Raw genomic sequence first — 6,254 nt, forward strand, 5'->3', positions numbered from 1 at the left:
TAAACTGATGAACAAGGACTGAGCCAGAGACAGAGAGGCATTGATTGGACTGTCGGGCTTTTGAGGGAGGGTAGGGGAGGGTGGGGGTAAAGGGGAAAGAGCAACCAAAGGACTTACATGCAGGCATAGAGGCCTAACCAATGGACACGGACAACGGGGGGGGGAGGGAGGGGGGGAGATGTGGGGACAGGGACACATATGTAATATCTTAATCAATAAAAAATATATTAAAAAAAAGAAGTTACTACCCTTCTTAAATGAAGGAAAAGGAAAAGGGTGGTATGCAGTGCCCTCAAGAACTGCACCATGAAGGTACTGCAGCAGATGAAACTGATGTTGAGCCAATGTTGCTACCACCAGTGCAGGGAGCCTCGGACTCACAGCCCCACTGGTGCTGCAGTGGTTCAGAAGACCTCTGTTCTTTAGATTGGACACATAAGTGAAATAATATGCTACTTATCTTTCTCTGACTGACTTATTTCACTTACCATAATACCCTCTAGGTCCATCCATGTTGTCTCAATGGCAATATTTTATTTATTTTTATGGCTCAGTAATATTCCATTGTACTAGTATATACATACCACATCTTCATCTATCAATTGACACCTAGATTGCTTTCCTATATTGGCTATTGTAAACAATGCTGCAATGAACATAGGGGTGTGTTCTTTTTGTTTTCTTCAGATAAATACCCAGAAGTGAAATTTCTGTGTCATGGAAATTTTTTTTGAGGAATTTCCCTACTGTTTTCCATGGTAGCAGCATTAATGTATAACCCAACAGAGCACAGTGGTTCCTTTTTCTCCACATCCTTGCCAACACTTGTCATTTGCTGTCTTTTTTATAGCAGCCATTCTGATAGGTTATATCAGAATGATAGTGATATCTTATTATGGTTTTGATTTATGTTTCCTGGATAATTAATGATATTTATATTTTATTTTTGATACTATTACAGATATCCCCCATTTACAACCCCCATGGTCGCCCTTCACTTAGTCTCTGCCCCACCCCAGGCTTATTTTCATGTGTCTGTGTGTCTTCTGGGGAGAAATGTCTACTTGGATCCTCTGCCCAGTTTTTATTTGAATTATTTGTTTTATGATGTTGAGTTGTATGAGTGCTTTTCGAAATTAACCCCTTGTCCGAAAAAATATTACATATTACATATGTAATACCTTTTGTAATACTTTAAGCAATAAAAAAATAAGTAAAATAAAATTTAAAAAAAGAAATTAACCCCTTGTCTGAAATGAGAGTAGTACTTGTTTGAGGAATGGGCAGAAAAGATGAAGGCGATTAAAAAGTACAAACTCCAGTTATAAAATAAGTCATGGGGATATAATGTACAGCATATGAAATAGAGTCAATAATCCTATATAATAAAGAGGTAATATTCAAATTAACTCTCACACCCTCAGAAGATGGCTGCCTATGACCAGGCCACCAGGGGAGTTAGTGAGGGACGACCAAACAACTGAGCAGCAGGCTGCGTGGGGCCACCAGGCCAGCTGGGGGGTGGGGGGGCATGAGGGGCAACCAGGTCGGCAGGGGAGGCAGTTGGGGTAACCAGGCCTACAGGGAAGGGCAGTTAGGGGTGACCAGACTGGCAGGGGGGAGGGCAGTTAGGTGTGATCAGGCTGGCATGCAGAGGCAGTGAGGGGCAATCAGGCTGGCGGGGGGAGGCGGGGAGCAGTTAGGGGCAACCAGGCAGGTAGGCAGGTGAGCGATTAGGAGCCAGTAGTCCAGGATTGTGAGAGGGATGTCTGACTGCCGGTTTAGGCCCCATACCCCGGCAATTGGACCTCCCCTGAGGGGCCCCGGATTGGAGAGGGTGCAGAGCTGGGGGGTGGGGGGGCATGAGGGGCAACCAGGTCGGCAGGGGAGGCAGTTGGGGTAACCAGGCCTACAGGGAAGGGCAGTTAGGGGTGACCAGACTGGCAGGGGGGAGGGCAGTTAGGTGTGATCAGGCTGGCATGCAGAGGCAGTGAGGGGCAATCAGGCTGGCGGGGGGAGGCGGGGAGCAGTTAGGGGCAACCAGGCAGGTAGGCAGGTGAGCGATTAGGAGCCAGTAGTCCAGGATTGTGAGAGGGATGTCTGACTGCCGGTTTAGGCCCCATACCCCGGCAATTGGACCTCCCCTGAGGGGCCCCGGATTGGAGAGGGTGCAGGCTGGGCTGAGGGGACACCCCCCCCCATGCATGAATTTTGTGCACTGGGCCTCTAGTGTTGTAATAACTATGTATAGTGACAGATGGTTTCTAAACTTATTATAGTGATCACTTTGTAGGGTATGTAAATGTTGAATCACTATATTTTATACCTGAAATTCATATAATATTGTATGTCAACTATAATTAAAAATAAATTTATGCCCTAACCAGTTTGGCTCAGTGGATAGAGCGTTGGCCTGCAGACTCAGGGGTCCCAGGTTTGATTCCAGTCAGGGGCATGTACCTTGGTTGCGGACATGTCCCCAGTGGGGGGTGTGCAGAAGGCAGCTGATCAATGTTTCTCTCTCATCGATGTTTCTAACTCTGTTCCTCTCCCTTTCTCTCTGTAAAAAACCAATAAAATATATTTTTTAAAAATAAAATAAATAAAATAAAATAAAAAAATAAATTTAAAAAATATACAAAGGTGAATTTATCAATCTTTTCCTGTGTGGCTTTTGAATTTTATGTTAGCTCGAAAGAGCTTATCCAATCTTGGACTATTTAACATTCATTTTTAAACATTTAAACCTTTATACTTAAATACTTGATCTATTTTGAATTCATCCTGGCATGAGGTATAGATATGATTCCAATTTTATTGTCATATACAGCTACCCATTTCCTCTGCAGCTATTTCTTTGAATACTCCATCTTTTCCCTGTGGGTTGAGCACCTTTATAATACACTAAATTATTTAATTTATTTGTGTCTATTTCTGGACTTTGTGTTCTGTTCCATTGATTTGTCTATTTATTCATATTTCAGTTTATTACTTTAGTTACAATTTTAGTTTAAATTTTGTTATTTTATAACATGTTTATCACCTAGTATGGCTACTTCTCCCTTGTTAGTCTTCTGTTTAATACTTTAAAACAGTGGTTCTCAACCTTCCTAATGCTGTGACCCTTTAATACAATTCCTCATGTTGTGGTGACCCCCAACCATAAAATTATTTTTGTTGCTACTTCATAACTGTAATTTTGCTACTGTTATGAATCGTAATGTAAATATCTGATATGCAGGATGTATTTTCATTGTTACAAATTGAACATAATTGAAGCATAGTGATTAATCACAAAACAATATGTAATTATATATGTGTTTTCCGATGGTCTTAGGCGACCCCTGTGAAAGGGTCGTTCGACCCCCAAAGGGGTTGCGACCCACAGGTTGAGAACCGCTGCTTTAAAAGCTTTAGGACCTCGAGAGGTCTTGGTCTACAAGTCTAGGCCATCTTTTGTACGTCCGTGCAACAGGAAAGGCATTGGATGAGTCTAAGTTCATGTAAACATGCAGTCAGTACCCAGTGTCCAGGCTCTTTTGCTGGATGCAGAGAGAATCACAGTAAACTGGTAATTCAAAATGGTGCCTTTTGTAGGCATCATAGTTTAAGAAACTCAGAAATGTTAAATGAATGTTGCTGCATAAATTCACTCCCAATTCTGCCTCAAACTGAAGAAGCAGGAGATGAGGGAGCTACCATTTTAGAGAGTCAGGCAGAAAGCCAACAAAGATTAAGGAACAAAAATGGATCTAGCATTAGATCTAGAGCAAGGCACCTAGGTTTTGAATCAATACTACATTTATGAAAATTAGGCCAGGAACTACATTTTATTCCCATTTGGGTAATCTTCAGTTATCTTCCCTAGTTTGAATGTGCTCATGATTCAGTTTCAGTTCTGATTTATTAAGTTGTTGCAGTCTGCTCTGGGAGAAAATAGGCATTCTTAAAAATCTTTCCAAAATTCTGTCATAGATTGCCTCCATGAAAAGCCTGTTTTGTCACTTACTGGCTGTGGAACTTAGGGTAGGGATATCAACTCTCTGTGTAACCCCCTTCGCCCATCCCATTTCTCCTTTCTGTAAAATGTAAATAATAATAGCATACTTTAGTGCGTTGTCTTGAGAACTAAATGAGATCATATGCCAGCTCTTAGCACAGTGCTTGGCCTATATTAGATAGCAAGTAAAGTTACTTTAACTATAATGATGATCAGTGTATCACTTATTTTAACAACCAAGTAACCATATTATGAAATTTTTATTTTCACTTTACAGAAACCAGGATTTTATGTCTTTTCTAATTTCCCTAGCTATGCTGTTACTAGAAGGGTGGTAATCAAACCTTGTTTTGAGTATATTACAATAAAGGATTCATGGCTGCAAATCCTAAAATTAGGTATTTTCTAAACCTGATACTGACCAATGTAGGGATCTTCTAGCTTTTTCTTGTGCTTCTTCTGTTGATTACATCTCCCGTCAAGCTTGACCCAAAATCCTTCATCGCATTTAAAACCAGTCTGTATTTCTTCCCCTCAGCACTTCATTATATTTCCTCAGTCATTCTCTTTAAATGCTGAAACATAATATCACTAGTTATAACTGTATTCTACAATATCTAGTTAATTTTTTAAAAAAATGTTTTTTATTGATTTTTGGAGAGAGGTAGGGAGAGGGATAGAGAGTTAGAAACATTGATCAGCTGCCTCCTGCACATCCCCTACTGGGGATGCAACCAAGGTACATGCCCTTGACCGGAATCGAACCTGGGACCCTTTAGTCCTCAGGCTGACGCTCTCTCCACTAAGCCAAACCAGTTAGGGCATATCTAGTTAATTTTGAGGCAAAGCCTGGAGGTTTTTCACCAAGGTCTTCAGTATTTTATACTTTGTTCACATGCCTTAATAAAATAATAAAAATGAAATCACCTCTGGAATTTTAACACCGAAAGGTCTGTCTTATTCAGCCTTCTGTTTCTTGTTATACCTAAAACAAATAAATCTTCCCCATACCTAATGAGAAAGTTCAGCACCAAAAATGAGTAAATACTCAAAGTTATAGTCAAAGATGGAGTTCAGATAAGCCCTAAGAAGTGTCAGCCATTCATTCCCTGGCCAGTAGAATATGTAACTTAGCTTATTAACCTAGGAAATGCTGGGCCACATGTAATGAGTAGTTCAAGATACTGACTTAGTATTTCAGTGTTATGTTGAGGTAAGAAGATAACCTCATTCCTAAGAGCTCCATATGGAATGAGATAGATGCGGGAGGATGTGGGTAAGTGGTTAACTTTTTAGGGTCCATCTTTTAGGACTTTTAAAAAATGTTCTTTCTATCTATCTATCTATCTATCTATCTATCTATCTATCTACCATCTATCCATCCAGCTATCTACTTACCTACATATTCATTTATTTTGTTTTTCAATGCATTTGGCAAACACAAAACTTGTGGGGGGAAATATGGCTAAGACTAATTAGCGCCCTCTCCCACCTCACCCCCCGATTATTCTTAATATCATAGTACTATGCTGGAATCTAATCTGAAAGATTTATAAAACCTTGGAGGAAATAAAACAGGAGTCAAAGACAAACTCAACTCAAACTGGTCAAATAATTGGGAACTTACTGGGCTCATGTAAAGGAGAAGGCCATGATAGAGCTGAAATTGGTGCGCAATTTTTGGAATAGGTGCACATTTTCCCAGTGAGTCCAGCAAATGTTTCAAGATTCACTCTAATTGAACCGATTTTGTTTATATGCCTATCCACGGGCCAAAAGAAGGGAATATACCGTTTTGATAGGCTTTAAAGTTGGAGCTAAAGTCATCTTTCCACCCCATTCCATGCCCAAAACTATGTGAATTGAGAGCAGAGAAGGTGTGGTTTCCTATGGAATAATGAAAGTGACATTACCAGAAGAGGGAAAGGGTGCGAGGCAGGCAAACAAAAATATTTACCAAATATAGTCCAAAATGTGATGACACATGTTCCATTATTTCATTCATTCATTCAAACATTAAGAAAACAGAAAATATTAAAGCACAGTCTCTGCCCTCAAGGAAATCATAGTGTTTTGAAATCATATCAATACATTTTTATGATATATTAGGGCCCATTAAAGGCACACCCAGAAAATAAGCTATGAGGGGTATCAATTACATTCACAGAAGCCTTGGCTATGATTTTCTCATTAAATTTCACATTAATGTCTGTCAGTAACATGCTGGTGCACATAAATGTAGAGAAAACCAAAA

The 6,254-nt window shown here is 40.0% G+C and overlaps 1 long non-coding RNA gene across 1 annotated transcript in view; it reads left to right on the forward strand.

The window, feature by feature from the left end:
• The window catches only part of LOC107184133, an 11,920-nt gene extending 6,031 nt beyond the window's left edge, over positions 1-5,889 (forward strand). Inside the window, exons 2-3 of the long non-coding RNA XR_001514956.1 lie at positions 662-667; positions 5,878-5,889. This is a non-coding gene — a long non-coding RNA (uncharacterized LOC107184133). The remainder of the gene's footprint in view (positions 1-661; positions 668-5,877) is intronic.
• Positions 5,890-6,254: the final 365 nt, after the last annotated feature.

Source organism: Myotis davidii, unplaced genomic scaffold (genome assembly GCF_000327345.1).
Source record: "Myotis davidii unplaced genomic scaffold, ASM32734v1 scaffold123, whole genome shotgun sequence".
NCBI lineage: Eukaryota > Metazoa > Chordata > Mammalia > Chiroptera > Vespertilionidae > Myotis > Myotis davidii.